At 48.6% G+C, this 23,588-nt stretch overlaps 1 pseudogene; it reads left to right on the top strand.

Annotated features, from left to right (window-relative positions):
* Nucleotides 1-23,588, top strand: part of LOC118923596 (ER degradation-enhancing alpha-mannosidase-like protein 1) — a 112,761-nt pseudogene that overhangs the window by 581 nt on the left and 88,592 nt on the right.

Raw genomic sequence — 23,588 nt, 5'->3', positions numbered from 1 at the left:
AATTTATAAATAAAAAAATAAGATAAAGGATACCAACACAATGGTTCCTAATTTGATATGTTTCCTCCAGTCTTTTGCTATTGTTTTGATTTTAACATAACTAAAATCACTAACTATATAATTCTGTAACAGCTTAACAGGCTACCATACATAGTATACTGCCATCTTTAGAGCGTGCACGTGTGTGTGTGTGTGTGTGTGTGTGTGTGTGTGGTGTTTCCAGCGCCTGTTGTAACCCACTGCAGTCTGGTTTCTGCTCCCACCTCAGCAGGCACCTCTGTTGCAAAGGTCACGTCTGGCCTCCCAACCTCCACCTGCACTGCCACCATTCAGTCCTCATGTCCTTGACCTCCAGCACCTTGAACTGCCTCCTCAATGTTCTCTGTCCTGGGGTTCAGTGACACCCCCATCTCCATTTTTCCCTTTCTTTCATTCCAGCAGTAATTTGGTGGGGCCATATGTGGTTTTGGAAAGCAACATTTCACTTAATACAAATTCACAACCCACAATGTATCACTTATTTTTAGAGCATGGTGGCTTGGAAAGAAACATACGGTACCAGGAATTTTAGGGCAGAAGGTGCAGTGTTTGGGGTGTTTTCCAAAGACCCTGGGAAGCTCTTTCCCTCAGAGTACCACCCATCCAGGCTTGCTGCCTCCTTCCCTTCTCCACCCTATTCTTTTTTGCTTTTTTGACTGATTATTTTTTATTGCAATAAAATATACTTAAGACTTACCATTTTCAGCATCTTTACATGTACAGTTCAGTGGCATTAACTCACACTGTTGTGCAGCCATCACCACCATTCACTTCCAGGGCATTTTCATCTTCCCAAAGGAAACTTGATCCCCAGTGAACAAGACCCCCGGCCCCCCGCCTTCCCTCCCGCCAGCCCCGGGCAGTACTTTCTGTCTCTATGCTAGACACTGTTCGAGGTACCTGAGGTAAGTGGAGCCATGCAGTACGTGTCCTTAAGTGTCTGGCTTATGTCATTTAGTGGACTGTCCTCAAAGCTTGTCTCTGTTCCCTTGAGGATTTCCTTGAGTCAGTCCCCTGGGGACCGACAGAGCAGCGAGGCCCTGAGACTGCCAGCCAGCCCTGCAGCGTGCCCGCCGATCTCTGTGGCTGGGCCTGGCCTGTGGTTGGGGCAGCCTGTCTGGGGCACATATCACAGCCAGGGTGACTCGTGCTTCACTCAGCCTCTCCCAGGCCTCAGCTTGTGGGGGGCAGACACACCTCTCAGAGCAAAGCCAGAGGTCCCAACAAGACTCACGCTTCTCCTCACTGCCCAGGCCCCACGTGGCCGCACCCAGGGACCACCAAGTGCTTTGTAACCTGAGGGGGCAGGTGCACCGTGTGACTCCGGGGGCTGAACCGCATGCGACCAGGGCCAGCCTCTCCTGCCAGCCGCAGCCCCATGACGCTTGAAATAAGCCAGGCAACACGTCTAGAGGGGGCGTGTGACAAATCGCACTGTGGTCTGTCATGTTGACACTGACAAATGCCATGGGGAGAGTGACGCAAGTCCCAGACTCAGCGGACCCTGGCATGACAGGCAGTGAGCCATCGCATGTCCACAGGAAGGCAGTGCCGCCTCGCCACCAGGTCACCAGCCACCCTCAGGTGCCCGAGCCTGGGTCGCCCTCACGCGCAGTTCGTGCTGCCAGCTCCTGGGCAGCACCAGCCGGCTGGGGAAGGCTGGAGAGAGGAGCGGGGAGGGGAGAAGGGGGAAAGAAGGAAGGTGAGAGGGACGGGAGACAGGCGAACGGAACAAGATCTCAGTGACCAGGGGAACGTGCCAGCCGGGAGGCGGTCAGAGGCGAGGTAGATTCTAGCGACATGGGGCGGTCCGGACAGCACACGAGGCTTGGGGAGGACATGAGGGAGAAACCCAGTGAGATGGGCCGGAGGGAGAAACAGGGGCAGTGAGACAGAGGGGGCAGAGAGGCCCGAAGGAGGAAGGTAAGGGGAGCATCCCGAGCGGCAGGGTGGCTGCATCTTAGGAGACAGTCCTGTAACGCTGCCTGAGAACAAAGTCTCAGGTCCAGCGAGCCTGCTGCTGTCACCTCAGTCCCTAGAGGTGTATCGGACGCCCTGCCGGGCCCAGCTGTAGCCATTTTAATGAACTGGGAAGGAGGTCCCTGCCAACTAAAGATTGATTTAGATCAATTGTCCCGTAATTGTTCTGCCAGCCCAGGAGCTTTTAGGTGATTGAAAACAGAGAGAGAGAGAAAGAGAGGGAGGGAGAGGAGAGAGACAGAGTCAGAGACAAAGACAGAGATAGATTTGAGCATTGCTCTCCCCCATGGCCCTTACAGGACCCCTCAGACCTTGTGCATCTCTTTCCATTTGTCAAGACACCAGATGTATTTGTGGCTATTTCCTCAGGAATACATGAGCCAAGGTGGTGTTTGGGTACAGGAGCCACCCTCAGACACAGTTGATTATTCAGAAATCGGAAGGGGTTGTGCCCTGCTGCTTGGCCCTCAGCCCCCACCTCTGTGGCCTGGCTCTGCCCCCACCAATCGGGAGAGATGGCCAGCAGGTGTGGCAGCCTTGGGGTGGGGGTGAGACCACCCGGGATCTCATCCCAGTCCTGGCCCTGCCTCCACTGGCAATGGAGCCCTGGTTTCTCCATCTGCATGGAGGTGGGCACAGGGGGTCCCGTCTAGGATGAAGGCCTGGTGAGCTCTGCTCTGAACCCTGTGTGTGTGTGGTAGATGAGCTCAGGTTCTCAGGATGCACTGAATGACAGCCAGCCCCAAGCCACCAGGCTCACTGGGCTGCAGCTGCCTGCTGCAGAGAGCTGCTCCCCCATGCACCCCTGCTCCCTGGCCTTGCATTTCCAGGGGATACAACTACCTTATAGAGCCATAGAGCTGGAAGAGGTTAGACTTTAGGGGTCACTATCTAAATGCGTTACATGTTCTTAGGTCAAGAGTGAAACTGTAGCCTCTGAAATCAAATACCCTTGAATTTGAATTCCAGCTCTGCCACATCCCCTCTGGGTGATTTCAGGTGATCGACTCAACCTGCCACAGCCTCAGCTTTCTCTTCTGTAAGTGGGGATAGCAGCAGTGCCTAAATCATAAGGTTGTCATGAGCATTAGATCAGATAATGCAAGCAAAGTACTTAGCACAGTGCCAGACACATGGAAAGTCTTCAATGAACATTCTGTTATAATGTTGACTATATGGATATGAATATATGTGTGCATTTGGACAAATCCATGAATATGCATTCATAATAGCATGCCACAAACTCTGACAGATGCAGAGGGACAGAGCAAGCAGAAGTTTGCTTGGGCCCTCCTTCATCTTCTTCCTCTTTTCAGAAGGGCTTGCTGTTAAGGGTTTGTATTCTTCCAGACGATTTTATAAGCATTTATATACATGTGTTAATATAGGAATACATGGTTTGTTTTGTTGACAAAAGAGCCTATATATATTCTTTTACAACCTGCCTTTTTTGCTTATTAATATGTATTTACAGATATTTTGATCTTTTTCACATAGCTCTCTTCTACACAGACACACACAGACACACACACCCCAACAAAATAAAAAACCTGCTGTGAAATATTTGATAAGATTGTGTTCATTTAACTGCCCTCTGGTGATGAATATTTGGTCCTTTTTTGCTGGTATGGAAAGAGTAGTGAGTAGCTTAGACATATTGCTTTGTGGACCTGTGCAAATACTATTTCTCCAGGAAAGTTACTAAAAAATTTCTTGGTGAAGGGTATGCACATTTAAAAATATGCACATAGATTATGCCAAGATGCTCTCCAGCTATGGTGTTCCAATTTATATACCTGCCAGGAACTCATAAGATCATTTCTTCAGTCCACCTCCAATACTGAACATGTTCTTCCTGCCTCTCCTCACTTTTTGCTGATCTGATAGGTGATAAGCAATGTCCTGCTACTGTATTAATTTGTATTTTCCTGATTTATCATGAGCAGGGGCATTTTTTCATGGCTTATTATCATTTCTTCCACTTTCTTTGCTCATTTTTCTACTGGATTGTTTGTCTATTTTCTTACTAATCTCTAAGTACAATTTTTATATGTGGGATATTATTTCTTTGCCTTTTATTCATAGGGCAAATATTTTCTCCTCATCTGTTTCTTGTTTTGTGATTTTATATTATCCTTTGTCATTTTTATGGCACTTTTATGAGGCCAGATTTGTCAGTGACTGTTAAGTCCTGAATCTTTAAGATATATTTCCTTTCCCCAAGATTACATTTTCTTCTAATATTCTTATTATTTCATTTATTATGTTTAGTTCTTTAACAGGAATCTTTTTTGTGGAGCATGGTATGAAGTAAGAAACCTAACTTTCTTGCACAATGGTTACTGTTTTTCCAACACCACTTATCAAATAGTCCGTACTTTTCTGGCTGATACAATTTGCCACCTTTACCATATAATCAAATATTCTGTATATGTGGATTGAAAACTGGCAACTCAGTTTGGCCAGACCTAACTCCGGTTTTTTCACACCTAATGGTGTTCATTATTTTGAATAATATAGTTACGCATTTCAAATCTGAAGAGGTCCGGCAGAGACCTGGTGGCTGCAGACCACAATCTGTTCTTCCTTTCTCCCTGGGCACTTCGAGCTTCTCTCGATCGTGTGACTGGGCCGGAACCTGTGACGTGTGAACCGAGATCTGCCTCTTTCAGGTGTGGCCCATGAAGAGCTGCCCTCCACACTTCTCTAGCTCTGTCCCCTTTCTCATAGTTTGGAACATTGATGCTTCAAGTCCTGTGTTAAAGATGGGAAAGTCACCATCCACTGAGGCCTCCGAATAATACTGCTTGTATAAAATGCCCACCCTGGATTATTAGATGGACAAGAGAACACCATCCGTTGTGATGGAGCCAGGAGATAGGGGAGTCTAATTTTGTAGCAATTCAGTTAATTCTTACTAATGCAGGGTCTTCACAGGAGGACCCTCTCCGAGCTATGTCTCCAGCCCTTCAGTTTTCCTCCATAGAAGCAACTGATGGCATTCGCCATCTATGTATACTTCTAGACATATTCTAGGCACTTACAAATAATCACATATATGTGTGAGTACATATATAATCGGGCAGGAAAATAGATACGAGCAGGGTGGAGAGAGAATAAGGCCAGTACAGCCCACTAAAAGGGACTCAGAGAGTTTCCAGGTAAAACTAGAGAGCCAGGAAAGACTCAGACTTAATGAGTTAATCAGTTGAAGCTCCAAAGGCCGGGAGTAACTTGGAATGTCCAAACATTCCCCAGATAAAGAAAAGTATCCCAGCATAGCCTATGTCTTCATCGTGTCAAATAGATCACACCATTGTAAGATGTACTTTAGCCTGCTAAAAGGCCCGGCTGATTCCTTAACTTCACCTCTAGGCTGCTTTTCTCCTCCTCCAGCCCCTAATCAAGTAATTTGCAACCTGGGCAGGAGACAGGCATCATGATTAATTTTCCAAACAAGCCCAGATATAAATAGCATAGTAAAAAGAGGAAAGATTCCATCTTAACTAAGATTGTGTTTTAAAACCCAGGAAGTTAAGAAGTTATATTCTTAACATATTCTTTAGCAAGTAGACAATAACTCAGCCCACCTTGGGGGCAGGGCAGGCGGTCTTGATTGATATGTTCCCAGAGGGAAGCCGCTATCCTGGGAACGAAGTGATCAGTAAATTTCTTGTGTTAATTTTGCAGAATTATGGGGAGGACTGATAATAGAAGAGAAGAGACATAGTGTCTCTCATCAAAGATAAATATCTTGAGACCACTTAACAAGTCTACACCCCCTAGCCCTTTGTCACATTCCTGAAAAATCCTTAATAGGGGGATCCTCCAACCTTTCAGCATGCCTCTCTCTGAGGTCACCTGCACTTTTCCTCAGCTTTTCAGCATGTCTCTCCACTTTGAGGACACCCGCAGTTTCTCTCTCTTTAAATAAAACTTAGAACTTTTGGTGCACATCCTCTCTGAGGGTGACCAAAATTTCTCTCTCTTTAAGTGTGTAACTTAAAACAAAACTTCTACTCTGATTCACTACTGTGTCTCTGCCCTTCAATTCTTTGTTGCAGTGGGGACAAGAACCGAGAAAAATAAACAACCATCTCCCTAACATATATATATATATATATATATATATATATATATATTTTTTTTTTTCATCTTCTCATACAAATGGTAGCCCCATAACCATCGCATTCTGTGCCTTGCTTTCTTCTATCGACACTATGTTTTGGAGGCCAGTCCATATTTGCACACACAGGACTTCCTCATTGTTTTAAGGCTGCATGGTATTTCAGTGCCTGTGCTCCACTGTACATAGAGATAACACCATTTATTTAATCAGCCCCTGCTGATAGACCACTGGAATTGTTTCCAGTTTTTTCTATTGCAGATAATGCTGCAATAACTTCTATAACCTGTTATGAAAGTTTTTGAGTCTATCTGTAAGATAAATTCTTAGAAGTAGAATTTTTGGGTCATGAGTATGAGCATTTATAATTTTGAAAGCATTATTAAATTGCCTGCCACAGTGGTCTGGGCCAGGTTAGACTCCCAGTGTATTAGAGGGTCTGTTCTCTCACACCCTTACCAACACAGTGAGGTAGCAAAATGTTCAAAATGTTCAAAACTAGCATCTCATTAGAGCTTTAATTCCCATTTTTCATATTATGAGTAGGATGAACATCTTTCTGTGAATTTCTGTTCACATTCTTGCCAATTTTTTTCTTGTGCTGTTGTTTTATATTAGGTCATTTGCCCTTGTCTGTTACATAAGATGGAAGTTTCTTTGTTCAGACTACCACTTATTTTTCATCTTCAGTCATGATGGCTTTTGTCATGAAGAAAGTTTCTCTATAATCAATTTGATCACTTGTTTTCTTTCATGGATTTTGAGTTCTTTTAGTACTTAAAAAGTATTACCACTGTAAGATTATGAAAATATTTTCCAATGGTTTTTCCTATTACTTTAAAGGTTTTGTTACTAACATTTACATTTTTGATTCATTTACTCAAGTCACTTATCAAATATTTAATGACCACAGTCGATGTGCCAGACACTGTTCTAGGCACAGAGGTTACAACAACAGGAATCAATACAGTCAAAACCTCTGGTTTCCTGGAACTTTCACTCTAGAGAGGAAAGCAGGCAACAAACAATACAGGTGAGAGATCGAGGGTGTAGTAGGTCGGATGGAGCTTACTTTTGCGTGAGGTAGAGAGTTAGACCTAACTTTATTTTCTTCTTAGATATGCTCTCTATTACCTCCCATTTTAACCCATGCCTCCATCTTGACATTTCATCTTTATCATATTTTAAATTCCTTTATGTATCTATGTGTCTTTCTAGACTTTCCTTTTGGTTCTACCTCCCTTTAGTCATGTGCCAGCACCACGGTTTTAACCACTGAAACTTTATACTATGTTTTCCTATTTGATAATGCTAGACTCTCTCTTGGTTTCCTCTTATTTTTCAGAATTTTCCTGACTATATTTGCTTATTTGTTTTTTCTGTATGCACTTTAGATTCACATGTCTCTTTCCCCCAAATTGCTATTAAGAATTACTTAAAAAGTATAGATTAATTCAGGAAGAATAAACATCCTTATGATGTCACCTCTCCTATCCAAGAACATGGTATATCTTTGCATTTGGTTAAGTCATCCATTATGTCTTTCTTAAGTATAAGAAACTTATAACATTATAACATTTAGCCTTTTTTTCCCCCCAATACCTAACAACATTGAAAAATTGAGAGGATTCATTTTTCTTTTAATCTGGAAAATTTTTGCTTCTTGTGAAATATGGGAAGATCTGGCAACACTGAGTGCATGTCCTGCGAGGTGACAATTGATTGCCCACTCGGTAGAAATCCACCTGTCACAGAGAAGGTGAGCTCCCCAGATCACCACACAGTTTGCAGTTGTATACCTGGTTCATCTCTTGTGTTTCCACCTGGCCCTTAAGGGTGTTGGATTGGGACCCTCACTTGGCAAGTTCTGTGCCCTCATGTGTGTATTCATCACTGTGAAGTCCACTGCAGGCTCCTCTCTGGGTCTGCCTGCCTCACCTCCCTCTGGTCCCTGAGCTTCTTTCTCAGAAGGGTCCCCTCAGCGCCACTCATCTCCTGGTACCAGCCTCCGTCTCAGCGTCCTATGGTTTGAGGGCCAGGCTCTGTGCGTCTGTGGGCCCTGGCCAGGAAGCCTTATCAGCCCAGAGCAGAGGCTCTAATTCTTAGCCACTCCTGGGCTCAGTGAGGTGCCCAGCCGCAGACAGAGGGTTGGCTCCCTCAACAGCAGCTCTCAGACGACGCAATCTGGGAGTCTGGAGGATTTTACACCTTGTGTGGAAAACTCTGACCAATAAAAAAAGTAGGAAAGAGACAGCAAACCAACTCTTTATTTCCTCCCTGTTGACAGACTATTCTAAGGAGCAGAGGTTCCAAATAGCCCCTCCAGACACAGCCTGTCTCTTTTTCTTCCTCAATTTTTAACACTACAGTAAACACATAGAACATAAAATTTATTATCCAGCCTTGCTGTGTGCAAAGGTGTGCCAGCCTCAGAATGTGCTGCCTCGTATTTATTTTCCCTCTATATTGATTTCCTAGGACAGTTATAACTCTGTACCACTAATGGAGGGGCTTAAGATGCCAGAAATGAATTCTCTCACAGCTCTGGAGGCCGGAGGTCTGAAAAGGTGTTGGCAGTGCCAAGCCCCCTCTGAAGGGCCCAAATAATTTTCTTTGTCTCTTCTAGCTTGTGATGGTTGCTGGCAATCCCGGACATTCCTTGGCTTATGGACGCATCAGCGCGGTGCCTGCCCCCCTCTTTGCAGCCACCCTCCCAGTATTCGTCTGCGGGTTTCTCTCTCTCTCCTCTCGTGAGGACACCAGCCATCGGATTTAGGACCCACCCTAATCCAGTATGACATCATCTTAACCAGTTACATCTGTAAAGATCTTATTTCCAGATTATGTCACACTCGGAGGCTCTGGATGGACCTGGGCTTGGAAGCACTAGTCACCCTTGGGCGGCTTCCCTCCCTGTCCTCCTTCCTCTCACTTGTGCTGCCCTGGGGCTGCGCTTGTCCCAATAAGGTGCCAGCATACAAGCTCTGGCTTTCCTTTCTAGGGACACTGGGGTGAGGGAGCATCCACATTCCAGAAGAACATGATAACATAGATTTGGTTGCCAACAAGGAACTGGACAAACTCTTTCACAGTGTGTTTCTTCCACAAACATTTATTACATATTGATTTTACTGTAAGTTCTGTGTAGTCATGAGATAACCTGTGAGAGAGATTTGGGCTAGATCAAGTTCTCACACACGCTGTGGGCCTCTAGGCTATGTATATTTTCTTACAGAAACTGCAGTTATGAGCACAGGGAGGAAGTAGGGAGGCCCAGAGGGGAATTAAGATATACAGGAAACTGGGTATAGAAAATGGCAAAAGGTCATATCATCTTATCTTTCCAGTCGCTGGACCAAGGCCTGGAAAAAAGTTTAGCACTGGCTGATGGTATAGTTAAATGTCCTTGTAACTAGGGAAGGGGAGTGCTCAAAAGTGTCAATCAAAAAGACACTGTTGACTTGATGCGTCTCTAGAGATAGGTCCCAGAACTCTGTCTGAAATGCTCCAGTTTACATTTCAACCAATTAAGCTGATGAAGGCAGAACAACAGCTTGCCAAATTTTCAGGTGATCTGATTTTGGGAAGGACAGTGAATACATTAGAGAAAAGGTAGTGTGCATACACACCTTGACAGTCTAGATTGAAGGGGCAAATCCAATGGGATAAAATGTAATAAGGATAGCTATCAAGACCTGTATCTGGGGCCCCGAAGTAACGACACAAATCCCAGGTGCATGTTCAGAACAGGTGGCAGGGGTGTGGAGAGGAGAGCCAGTTGTTAGCTCAGCATGCAGTGTGGCTAAGAACAGAGAGGTGTGATATGGAAGCATTAAGAGAAGCACAGCATTCCAACGGGAAGCAGGGGAGCACCTGTGCTGTGTGCTGTGCAGCCAGCATGCGGAGGACCCGGCCCGGAGTTTGCCCCGTGGGAAGCAGAACAGAAGGGCAGGCCTGCTTCTGCAGCAGGGGCTGCCTTGGAGAGAGATGGTTTCCTCGGGTATAAGGTCGGCACTCTGAACACCTTTCCACCTGGTGAGCTGGTTCTCCAGAGTAGAATTCATTAACTAATTAATTATTTCAACAGATACTAACTGAACTGCACCCTGGGCCATTTATGTGGAAGTGTTGGGGCAATGTCATGAATAAGACGGGCAAGTCCAGGTCCCTGTGGGTCGTGGTCTAGTTCGGATGGCCGTTCTGCAGAGTGCTGTGACCTCCATGAATGGACAGGGTGCTCTGGGCCGTACAAAGGGGACTTAGACTTGGACTCAGGGAGGGCTTCCCTGAGGTCACAGTGATTGGGTCACCTCTGTCCATCATAGCTGGCTAGAGGGTTACATATAACCACCTTAAGCCCATTATTTTTCCAGGAAAATTATCCTAAATTCCAATGTATATTCATTCACACTCACCTGTCATACAGCCATCTGAGGCTGAAAGTGGTGAGGCCTCTGGTGGTCAGCATAGAAGGGCTTAGGCTAGACCCAAGTCTGCTGCAAACTTCCTTTATGACCTCAGGCAAGTCCCATCTCCCTGGGCCTCAGTTTCCTCATCTGTAAAATGAGGACCCTTAGACCCAATGATTCTATGGACTTCAATCGTATGATTTTGGGATCCCATATTGAGCAGCACACTTGCACGTGTGTGCTCACACTCCCACGTCTGAATCTATCCCTGGCCCCTGGCCTGTGGCCTCACCATGCTCCTTATTTTATTGACCTGATCAAGCTCTTACAGGGACTGTGGCTCAAAGGGCAGAACTCCGCTGGCTCCGGGGACCCTTTGGGCATTTGCCCAACGCTTTTGGAGCCGCAGGGAGATGGGACCCAGAAAAGAGGGGTTCCCACATAGTGATACTCAGGTCTGTGTGTGAAATGAACCAAACAGCCAAATTCGTGGGGTCTGGAATGAAAGTGCTGTGCAAATTCCACTCCTTCAGAAGGGCTCACCTGGGTGGGTGAGATGTGTGTCACAGTCACCCAGCATGGGGAAGCGCTGCCTGGGTCCCCAGGCAACTTGTTTCTAAAGCATGGGTGCCCTTTGGAATCAGCCATAACAGGTAATGGATCCAGTTGCTGGAAACTTCTCCAAAACTACTTTGAGGGAAGTCTGCTGGCTGCAGATATCTCAGCAGAGTGAGGGACAGCAGAGGCTGCCTGCCTCCGCTCTTCAGGACAGACATTGGGGAAGACCTGGGACCCTCTGAAAGGAAGGATAGTGGGAAACTGAGAGACTTTACCTTCTTCCTGCCCCTGGTGGAGGCGGTGGGGTCTGCCATGATGCCCAGATTTCTTCCAACCTAAAAAACAAAACAAAACAAAACAAAACCCAGATCTCCAGCTCCATGTCTCTTTCTAGCTACCACCCTACTTCTTTCCTTCATAGACAAACTTCTACAGAGCTGTGTGCACTAAAGTTCTCCATTTCTATACCACCACCTTGAGCCACCACCGCCTGACACCCATCCCATTCCCTGAAGCCGCACCATGAAGGTCAGGAACAACCTCAGGTGGGCAGGTCCACAGGAAGCCTCTCCGTTCTCCTTCTCGGATCACCCAGCTGCATCCGACCCTGGTGGCCTGTCCCCTGTTCTAAAACCTTCCTCTCTTGATTTGAATAACACCATTCTCCACTGGTTCCCCTTCCACCTTCCAGATCACTCTCTGACCCTTTCTGCAGGCTCCATTTCCACAGACCGGTGCTTTCGACTCTGATTTACATTGTATCATAGTGTCACTGTGCACTGGATTTGCTTCTGCCAGAGGACTGCATTCATCCCAGCCTCCCACAGGGATTCAGAATGTCTTGTTTATTGAGAGACTGGGCAGGTAGATGAACGAACACATGAGTGGATACACTTAGCACTGCTCATGAAGCTTTGCCCAATGGAAGAGGGGGAGTCCAAGACCAGTATTGAAAGTGAGAAGTCATGCACAGGTGAAGTACTCAGGTTCCTTCTTGACTAGTGTGAGGACACTTCCAAGAGGAGGTGACGGAACCTTGGAGACAGAAAGATGGAACCCCAGTAGAACCAGACTAGAACCAGGGCTCAGAACTGCTAGACTCCTGGTTCTTTCCAGAATCTGAATCTTCTGTCATGTCCAGTTAACTACAGTTAAAAAAAAGAAGGGGAAATACGGACACCAAGAGGATCATTAAAGGAAAGGGACACTGAGATCAAGAGTGGAGGAAAAATTAGAGAAAGGGATGCTGAGAAGGAGAGACTAAAGGAGGCAGAAAGGGATAGGAGTGCGGATTAGGGAGAGGAGTCAGACTTTACATGCACTGAAGTGTGTTCACGAATTGTAATTGTGGTGACTAACCTGGCTAGGGGCAAATGAGGATTCTGGATGTTATCGCCACTTGACAGTTGGGCCACTCTTCACTGTTGTTCTCTTTCGAATCCTTATAGCAACAGAAGCTGTCCTCTGGGTGGGTCGGTTTCAGCCTCGTCTTGGGCAGAGTTGTCTGCTCACCTCCGGGCTCTGGGCTGCACCGCCGCATCCCCCATTAGCCCTTTGCTCGTCTGTCTCCTACAAAATGTGAGACCCTCTTTATCTCTACCACTGACCACTAACTCATGCCTGGCACTAATCAGTACTCAATATAATGTTTATTTTTTCTTTCATAAATGAAAGGAAATTCATAGACTCCACCCTCAAGGGCCTTACAATTTCCCTGGTGATACGAAACAATGAGACCGATTAGACTGATTGCTGACGCGGGTGTCCTCAACCGTGATGACAGACACTAGCAATGCTTAGCTTTCCTGATTTTCTTCCTACCAGTTCCTCTATCACAGAAGCCCTGTCCCATCATGAAAGAAACCAAGAACTCGGAGAGAGGCAGCTCTATGTTTAGTAGCCTTTGTCATTACATTTGTCATCTGCAATAAATTTAAGTCATGAAAAAAGGAAGACAGTATTTCACAAAACCACAGCTTTAAATGTCTGGTGCATACTGTTGTCTTGGCACCTAACATCAGAATTTAAATGACCTGTTTATAGGTCTTCTGCTATTGGACAGTAAGCTTTCCACAGCACTCTAATTTTATTTTTCTAGTAGTGATTATGAGTATGCATCCCAGAACCAGATTTCTGAGGTTCAAATCCTGGCTCTACCACTTAAATAGCTGTGTGATCTCAGTTTCTCCATTGGTAAATTGTTAAAAGTTGGGATCAAACAGTTCCAATCTCTATGGCTATTAGGAGAATTAAATGAGTAAACTCTCACCAAGAGCCACTATTTTTACCATCATCATCTTTGTGCCCCCAGTATCATCCGGCATCATGTCTTTCACCCGGTAGATCTTCGATGAATGTTTGCTGAGTTGGAAACGTAAGTAAAAGTATCCCTTGAGTTGAAAATTATAATAGTGCTATTAAACATAGATTTTGTAAATTCAGCTGTAGAACACAAAGACAATAAAAATAGTTAGTTGTCAAGGAATTGGGAATAGCACGTAATTGCTCTGATGACAACACAAACAAACAAGATTAATCATTCTAGGATTTGAAATGTATCCCAAGACTGGTTATGCTGCAGATGGCTGACCAGGGAATTCTGAGCGAGGTGCATAATTGCAATGCTATTGCCTCTACTTGGCTGCTGCACCCGGTGCTCCAGTGCATACTGCTGGTTGTCACTGGGAATTACTGCAAAGACTGGAGTCCCTGGGGGGCTGCCCTAGATGGAGTGACAAGAAGCAGTGAGGGCTTGGAGCTTTAGGGCCAAGGAACAGCTCCAGTTTTGAAGTTGACGTTATGGATACTGTGTATGTCATGGTGGTGAGGGAGACGAGGATCTCTCAGTTCCCAGAAAACAACCATCTCCAGCCACCCACTCGTCCCTGAGGACCAACTAATTTTATCTCCTCCTGCCAAGGCCAAGTGGTAACTTTGTACTCCAAGCACCACCATTAATGTGACTGCTCCCTTCTCAGGGTCTTCATGACCTTGTTCTGGCCTTGGCTGGCAGACTGCCCATTGTGCTCCCATTCAAATTCCAGAGGGGAAAGTCTGATTACCTCCCCAATCCTGATTGCACCCCTGGTCTGTGCTCTGGCTGCCCTAAGGTCAGGAGTCCTCCACGCCCCTTCCTCTGGCCCCCACCAAGGGTCAATCAGCGACAGACCCTCGCTCAAGCCACAGCCTGGTCTCTGCTGCCCTCGGGAGGGGGGCGGGGGCAGACCCCTAAGGAGGGTGATGTTCAAGGCAGTCTGGGGTTGACATGTCTGGGCTAATGAGCGTTGTCTGGTTACTGGGACCCTAGAGGAGAATGGATGCAGGAGGGGAGGGCCCTGAGAGGTGGAGGGAGGCTCTGGCGTGAGCACACCGCTGATGTCTGGTGCCTGGGGTCTAGTGCTGCTCTGAGGAAAACACTCGTTGCTGTTCTCAGTGTCACCGGGAGAAGAGACTGCTGCGTGCCTCTGCCATGCCTCTGCCTCTGGCCACCTCCTTCTGTCTCCCTCTGGAATTTTGGCTGCTGTCACAGTGGTGGGGTTGGAGGGCAGGCACCTGCCTGAGGATTCGTGGGGCCCCAGTTCTCTCCAGTGACACGGCGCTTGGGTGGGTTTCAGTGTGGCGTTCCCGTTCAGTGTGTCGTCAGCAGCCTCCTCTCAGGTGGGCCCTGGCAGCAGCCACCTGGGGCAGGAGGAGGTCACTACCATCCTTGACAGGCTCCAGGAAGCATCTGCCATTGGCTTATGCCATTTCTTTGCTCCCTCCCTCTCCACAAAACACAGACACATGGTATAATCATACCTTCTCCCTCACCTTAAAAAAAATAAAACAAATCAGGAAATATTTCTACTTTAATTGTCACAAGAGATCATGGCCTGCTGGTTTGGCTGCTTGCCTGACAAGTAGTCTGCAGGCTTCTCCCAGCTCCTCCCCAGAGTGTTGTGGCATGGAGCTAGATCGCGGGGGGCTCAATGACAGGGATATTGTCTCACCTGCACAGTGAAAGGGGCACGTGACCACCTACACCCCAGTTTGGAGCGGCGGCTGTAGGCTGAAGTTCACCTTTGTCAGTTGGGTTTCCTGGGCAGGTTCTACTCTTTGAGCTCAGAGTCCTCAGGCGGGGGAGACTCAGTGTGGCACAGCAGATCTGGGCCCCTGGGGGCCCTTACACCTCTGTCATGGGTGAGGCCATTGGCTGAGAAGCAGCTGGAGGGCCAGGAGGAAGTCCCCTCTGTCGCACCCTGCACAAAAGACATGCACAAAAGACGTGTGTTTCAAGTCACCCCCAGCTGGGCAAGAGGGGTTGGCCCCGTCTGCCTTCCGTTAGCACTCTCAGACTGCTATTCTGGCTTAATTTCCCTTCCAAGGTCATTGTTTCTGTTCTTTGAAGCATGAAGCCCAAGGTCACTTGTTTCTGGAATGTGAAGTAGATGTGTGGCCAGTGATGGACAGGGCACCATGTTGCCCTCCCAGGCTCGCTGTCTAGTAGGAGGGGGGGTCGTGCCAACTAGCAGTCACCACATGGACGGACATGGGGGTGCCCTAGAAGCACCCCCTCAGCCTCAGGTGGTGGGGATCACGGAAGGCTCCCAGATGAGGTTCTACAGGCTGAATCTTTAAGAACTAGTAAAGATTAATGTGTGGGCTAGGGCCTTTGAAGCCACTTGGTACTAGAGTCCCAATGCCAGGTTTACCTGCTTGTCAGGAGCCTGCAGAGCACCTGGGGCCCAGGGAACCAACTGCATCAGTTCCAGAGGAAAAGAAAACTGCAAAATAAAAACGAGTAAATGGTCCATTAAATGCCTACAAAACATGCTATTATGTCACCCAGTCAACTGCACCTCCACTAAACTCTTCCACACTTACATATAAACTACATCGAATTGAATGTGGCATGTGGGTAAACTGAATGGGCTTGACACCATTATGGGCGACATTATGGGTGAGGCCTCAATGGGGGTGCCCCAGGCCGACGGAAATCCTGAAGCCGCCCTGCTGGGGGGTAGTGCAGAGGAAGAAGAGAATTGCAGGTAAAGGCGCAGAGCCGGTCAAGTGAGCAGCCACCCTGGCAGCTTCAGCAGAGCCTTGGGGAAAGATGTGTGTGTACATGGGTGCGTGGGTGCCATGGCCAGGGGCCCAAGAGGCAGGACGGGCAGCTGGGGAACTCCTAAGAAGGTAGGGATCGCCCAGCCTGCCGCTTCCCAGGGCACCAGCGTTTCCTGCCGCCCTGGATCCGAGTACCCACCGCATTCCGGCGCTTCCGGGGTGCCCCTCCGCAGCCACAGCCGGCGCCACTGAAGATAAACACGCATCCCACAATTCACCGTGGTTTGTTTTCCGCTCCAAGTCCAGATGGCCTATCTGGGGACGGCCGAGGCCCCTGGGTGCGGGCCGTTGCCGTTTTTGATGAGCTGTGCACATATGGATACCCAAACATCTGGAGCGGCCATGTGCTGCTCGGGGCAGGCCAGCCCAGCGAGCCAATCAGGGGCCCCGGGGCGCCAGGGGGTGCGCAGCCCAGCCTGCGAGCACGGATAAATTATTCATGACCGAGTTATTTGTGGTGCAAGGGGTCCATCAGCTACTTTGATTAAAAATCCAATGAGTAATGAATATGCAAACGCCAGTGACTGCTCGGAGCAACAGATTTGTCAAATTGTCTATACTTCACCGAGATAAAGGAAAATCTCCTGGGGTCCCGAAATTGAAAAACCGCACCGTCAAATCACAGCATTATCTTAATTATCAAATCTCCTTGGCCGTGCAAATACCCCGCATGAAGCTGAGCAGGGCGACAGGAAAAATAGAGAGAGAGATATATATTTGTCTCCGAAACCCGGGGGGCCTGGCTTGTGAGAAACAGCCTGGTGGAGAAGCAATTTTAATTCACATGGTGACTCCACAGCCATTTAATTATTTTAATTAGGCTTAATTAGTGGTAAATTTACAATGATATGCTTGATACCTGGCATTAAATCTTTCATGCATAAATGTTTTGTTAAAATGAGAAAAAGGCAAGTGGCATTTCGCCAGCAATTACTGCTGCGTGTTCTAATGAAGGATTAGGCTCTGCGGTGATTCATGAAGACAGGCGGGCACAAACTTGTTCGTGAGGCACCCGGGCTCACCATGACTCACACGCTCCCACCAGCTTCATCCTGTCCTGGTTGCTTCAGGGAACACTTGCTTTGGATGAAGGCCAGGGCAGTAGGGGCAGCGGGAGTTCTGGGGGTGCCGGCTCAGAGCCCCAAGGCCCTCTGCGTGTAGGAGGCACTCCAGTGCACCCCCAGAGAGCCTTCATCTGTGGTGTGTCAAAAGCAACAGCAACAGGGGGTCAAGTGTCACTGGGCAGGGTGGTGGTTCTGTGGCCCTGGCTACTGCGTGAGCACCTGGAATTGCTCTCCACGCAGTCTGCCTGGCTGCAGCCTGGTGCAGACTGCGCATGCGGGCCATGCTGGCTGCCCTAGATAAGAACCTTCGTAAGTCTCAGCTGTTGGGCTGTGGCCCTGCCTAGGATAACTACTTGCGGTAACTACTACCTGTTTGCCAAAGAGGCAAATGTGTGCCTTGTTCTGAGCTGCAGGAGGTTGCAGTTTGTGCGGAGAGAGTTTGGAGATCCCGACGAGATGTCCCCGACCCTTATCCTGTCCAGAGCTCAGCGTCTGCTCTGCTCTTCTCCACCCGAGAGTCCTTTACCAGGGCACCAAGACTTGGTCCCCACACTCAGAGACCAGCTGCAGCTGCTCCCTCACCTCAAAGAGGAAACGCAACACCTCACACCTGGACCAAGATGGAGGCGCCAGAGAGAGCAGGTGGACAGAGGGGAGGGAACAAGGACAGGAAGGGAGAAGGCGAAGCCAACTCTACGTGCCTGCCCTCTAACACCCCGACGTCTGGCTGGCCCTGTCCCTGGCCACGTGCCCGTTCAGCCCTTGCCAGAAGTCAGGAGTCCAGACTGTGACCCTGGGGGGCCATGGGCAGGTCCCTGCCTCACCTCTGGACCCCTGGCTGCTGGGTGGCCGCTGCTGCTCCTCCCGCTGGAGGAGGCCATGCTTAGCATACTAACGGTGCTATCTGCCACCCTTCTTTCACCCAGTTCTTGATCCCTAGTGACCTTCCCTCCTGGGCTCCCTCCCCGCCCCCTCCCTGTTCACTAGCTCAAGCTCCTCCTAATTCAGTGCTATCGCCTTTGGCTCTGACTTACCCATTTCCCTGGAGAGTCCCGATTTATGTTTCTAAAGCCCATTTTGAATCTCCAGTCTACTGGGTTATGTTTCTTGGTTTCAGCCTCTTAATGGGCTTTCAGAATATTCTACCTCGGTTTTCCTTCCCTTCACAAGAGAAGATGGGACGATTAATAAGGAGACCTTTCCTTTTTTAGTTTCTCATTGTACTCATTCAAGGGTTTACGCAGCTAGGAGGCTGCTTCTCTCTTCAGAGCAGTCACTACTTACCTCCACTAGAATGGAAGTTCCATGAGGGCAGACACCTCACTGGTCTGCTTTTCTGTTTATTTCCAGCCTACTGGTGCCTCGGCACGCACAGGGCATGCCGTGAATCTCTGCTGAATCCACAAATGATTAGATCCTGCCCAGCATGTGTAATCACTTCTCCAAGGGAAATGGTATTTGGAGTTTTAGCTTCAAACATGAGAATCTACCAGCCAAGGCTGGGACTCAGTACATACTTACTGCGTAGAAAAAACGTACACACACACATAATTCTATTTATTCCAACAGGGCAGACATTGATACCCCAAGATAACACCCTTATTCATTCCATGGCTTTGTTTCCCCTCTTGAAGCAATGGCACACACTCCAAGAGGTACTGTGCTCCTCTTTGAGAAACAATGATCTGGGGGCAGACCTCGCTGGATCACAGTTGGGACTGGAATGTGGGAGCCCCAGGCTACAGCCAAAAGGAAAGGGGGGAGCAGGGCTTTGAGATGGCAGTTAGAGGGCGTCAGACCTCTCCAGGGGAGGAGGGGACTTTGAGGAGTCATTTCTGTACAGCATGGAGTAGTTTCTTCCACACATCTCACTCCTCTTACTTGGTTGGATAATGTGGAGCTGAGAAAAACTTTCTCTTCTCCGGGGGGAGGGGGTGACAGGCAAAGTCTAACTGCAGGACAACATATGCCATAGATGAGCAAGGGTCAAGATTCACCGACTACAGGATGGAAGCTACTGGACGTCCAATGAGGAAGGATGCTGGGAAGAAGGTAGGATTCAGACCATTTGCTGTTTTATACAACTGCAATGATGGGCACCCAGTAAATGCAGCACAGTGAACATACGCTTACTTTCACCCTCTCCCCAAACCATGCTAAAATAGCAATAAAGGAATAAAAATAGAGGCATACATCCACATTGGGCAAGAGCAAGAGGAGATGACATCAGACAAGAGATTCCAATAAAAATTTTGAAGCTAGGAAGTAACAGAACTAGGGGTAAATAACTCATTAGATGGGAGACAGCCAGGGCTTCTCCAAAGGCAAAGGAGTGGGGGTGGGCCGTTTCCCGCTACAGAACCCCAGAAAGCCCTAGGAGCTAGAAGCACCAAGGACCCCTGGAGGCTAAGGTGGGAGGTGGCGCCGAACACAGCTTAACTGGGCGGGAGGAGCTGGCGTGTATCCCCCAGCTCCCCTGCTCAGAACCCATGCCCGCGGCTCCTGGGAAGGTGGTTGGTGCACAGCTCTCCGTGAAAGCTCTCCACCGGGAGTTCCCCTCCACCAAAGAGGGTCATGTCCTGTCCCTTGGGCAGGCCTGCATCCAGTGACCACCCAGTGCAGGGCTGAAAAGGCCCTACTCTCGTGCTGAAGATGGGGAGGCTCCAAAGGGCCATCCCAGCTGCAGCACCTGTGGGATCAGCTGAGACCTTTGTTGCAGTGATACCGCAGTTCGCCTCCCCACCAGTGTGAGTTTCTTTGCTCCTCCCAGGTACTGATCTGAAGTACATTTCCAAATAACCTCCTGGATACAAGTCTTAGTCTCAGAGTCCTCCTGCCCAGAGAACCCAGCCCAGGAAGGGTGGTTCGAGGGAGCAGACTCTAAACTAGGACTGTGGAGCTGGGTTCTGGCAGCCTGGCAGTGAGGACTCCATCACTGGCGGTGGTGGAGCGTAGGCAACTCCTGACTTGCTGTCTTGGTGCAATTGTTAAAACTAATGTTGCCCTGGAATGGGATACCCAGGAAAGTACCCCAGTGGGGGCAATATTCAAGACCTTTGAGAAGTTTGGGGCAAGTGGTTGTATCAAGACTATCATGCTAAATGGCCATTGCTAGGGGCAATCAATGCAAGGAAGAAAGAAAATAAAAGGCTGAGGGTGATTAATCACCGATTAAAGGCTAAGTCTGAAAGCCAGTAAGTGCAATTGGCAGCAGACAAAAGGACGTCTACTCTTAACACCTGGAGGGCAGGTTCAGATTCACAACTTAATTATAAGGATAGCAGAACTCCAGAGGAGACTGAATTCTCAGCCTCAGAAAGTCTGTCACTCTGAGGTCAAGGCCATGATTGGGAAGGAGTGAGACCCTGAGAACTGGAAGGCGCCGTCTGGGCTGATGCACTTAAAGTCTTGCATCTCCTTTTGATCTCTTTTTGAACTCTGTGGGTCCACAGGAATAGCAGTCTTGTTTCTGTTAAAAGATAGCAATTCTCTCTTGCTCGCAGGTGGTGCAAAGGCCCCTCTGCCACAGGGCAGTGCACTGTGCCCAAGGCAACCCTGAGATCCTTTCTCAAGATCTACTCCCACTTCTCCTTCTGACCACCAGACCAATCGTGACACGTCTGTTGGAATGAGGGCATGTATGGGGACAGGTCATAAATGGAGTCCTGACCCAGTGAACTCGCAGTGGGTCAGTTAGGTCCATAGAGCTACCCACTGTTCATTTCGTAGACTTCAAATGTGTAATAGTCATGGGCATACTCAGTAGTTAGCAGAACTATTCCTTGACATGCAGGGTGGGAGTTACTCTAGAGGAGAAGGCCAAGTGGAAGCCCCTGAAACTGTCTCCCCACCCAGAGTCAAGGCCATCAACAAGAAAACAGTATCACATCCCAGGGAAAATGGGAGAGATTCACCTGGATTTTTAGACTTAGAGAATGTGGGGGTGGAGAAGGTGGGGAGTCTGCATCATTTCCCCTTTTAATTCAATAGGCTGACGCCCTCCTAAACCAGATAGGAGGATGACATTGAACTCTATGCACATTCAATAGGTAGTAATCCTAATTGCAACTGATGTGATTTTTGTTAGAGCAGATTAACATAGCCTCAGGTACGTAATATATGGTCTGTGATTTGATGAATGCCTTCTTTTCCAGCCCTATCAGGAATGAGGACCAGAGATATTTTACATTTGCTTGGGATAGATAACTGTATACATTTATAGTTTTACTCCACAGCTAAGGTAACTTTCCACCCTCTGCCACAGTTTAGTCTGAAGACATGGGCCATCTGGACATTCCCCAGAACACGTTATCCTATTGATGACATGATGCTAATGATACTGGGCAAGCAAGAATTTTGGAGGCTTTGGTAATATACGTGCTTCCGAGGTAGGGCAAAAAAGCTTACAGAGCTTCAGGGCTTGGCCACAGCAGTATTTTGAGATTCAGAGGTATGGGGCCAACTGGGACATCTTCTCCAAAGTGAAGGACTAGTTAGGTATCTTGCATCTCTCATCACTAAGAAAGAAGCACAGCAATGTTGTCTTCGGGTTCTGGCATCAGCATATTGTGCTCTTGGGAGCAATGCTCACATTCATCTGTTATATAACGTGGAAGGCTGGTGTCCTTAAGTGGGGTCCAGAGCAGAAAAGCGTTCTGGGGAAGGGCCAGGCTACGGTGCAAGTGGTCCTACAGTTTGGACCGTATCACCTGGCAGACCCTGTGACATTAGAGGTGTCAAAGACAGGACAAGATGCCATGCGGAATTTTCGGAAAATACCGTAAGAGAATCACAAAGTGGTACAACAGTGTTCCAGAGTAAAGGCTTCCCGTCTGCAGTGCAGGAAGACACATCTCCTGAAACCCAGTTCCTGTGCGCTTCCGGCCGGGCCCTGTTGAGGCAGAGTACCCGGCCATAGACTATCCAGCGGCCACGTGATCAGAACTGTCCCCTCAAGGCTGAGTTTTGTCAGGCCCATGCAGTCGTAATATCAAGTGGGCCCAGCAGCAATCTATCAAAAAAGGGAAGTGGCACTTCTGGGACTGGGTATGGGCAGGTCAGAGGGGGCAGGCAGGTGGTCCCACTCCTGTGTTTTGTACCTCACTGTTGCACTGTGACTAGCTGGTGGAGAAGAAAGTCTCAGTGTGGCTCACAGACAGGTCGGGGTGGAGGTATGGATGCAAGCTGAACGCGGACTGCTGTTGAACTGCAACCCCCTACAACTTAGCTGTGGGTGTCAGTCCTCCCAGGGGCAGGATGTCAGGCTGTGCGTCTGCCATCTGTTTTGTATGGGAAGAGAAGTGACCAGAGGCAAAAACACAACAGGACTCATTCATGGGCAATGGCCAGATCCCCGTAGGTGGCATCAGTGGTTCTGAGAACCCAGGAATGGGGGCGGCGGGGCTGCCTCTCCTCACTCCTGGGGACCCACTGGAGACTGTGTGTTTCTTTCCCCTGCAACTTTAGGCTTAGTGGGTGTGAAGGTCCCAGCTTCCAGGGGGAGAGGGTTTCTCATGAAGACATAATGAGAATTTCATTCACCTTTAATCTATGATTGCTATGTGATCACATTGGGCTTCTTGCACCAAGAGACCAGAAGGCAAAGAAAAGGGCCCTCATCCCATGGGGAGGAGCTGACTGTGGTCATCAGGAGAGGATGAGGCTTTGCTTATCAACAGGCAGAGAGGGCACAGATGGCACTCAGGTGCCACTCTGACTCCACTGCTGACTCCCACGGGTAAATGACGAGTGCAGCATCCCCAGCTTGCGAGGGGCATCGCGACAAGGGCTCAGGCCCCTCCGGGTCTGGTCGCTTCCTCCAGTTGCCTCTCTGGTCCAGCATAAACACTCAGATAAGATAAATCCAGACTGGGGAGTAGAATAAAAAAGACGAGGGGTGTCATTACAGCACAAAGACCAGCTTCAGTAGTGCTGGGTGTGGATGTGGGGGCCATGCTTTCCTCCTCCATGTGTCCCCAAGGAAAAGGACTGACCCTACCCTGGGGGATCCTGTGAGGGCAGGTCACTGGAGCAGAGTGGGTGCACGGAGGGGCTCGCAGTGGCGTGTGCCCAGACACTCCTCAGACCCCAGGTACTCATTCGCCTGGCTTGCTGTGGGTATTGGTGACACTCAGCTCAAGTCTCTCTCCAGGAATTGCTCTTAGAGGGAATCCTCTTGCCTAAGGTCACCACCCCTCTCTGGGAGGAGCCCCCTTCCAACAGACTGGTCAGTGTGGAAGCCCAAAGGCCCAGCCCCCTGCCTCGGGCACGGCAGCTGGGCAGGGTCTCCCAGCGCCTGGGCTCCCTGGG

This window comes from Manis pentadactyla, chromosome 11 (genome assembly GCF_030020395.1).
Source record: "Manis pentadactyla isolate mManPen7 chromosome 11, mManPen7.hap1, whole genome shotgun sequence".
NCBI classification, from domain to species: Eukaryota; Metazoa; Chordata; class Mammalia; order Pholidota; family Manidae; genus Manis; species Manis pentadactyla.
Note: the sequence above shows the minus strand (reverse complement) of the source record. Positions and strands in the feature narration are given on the sequence as shown.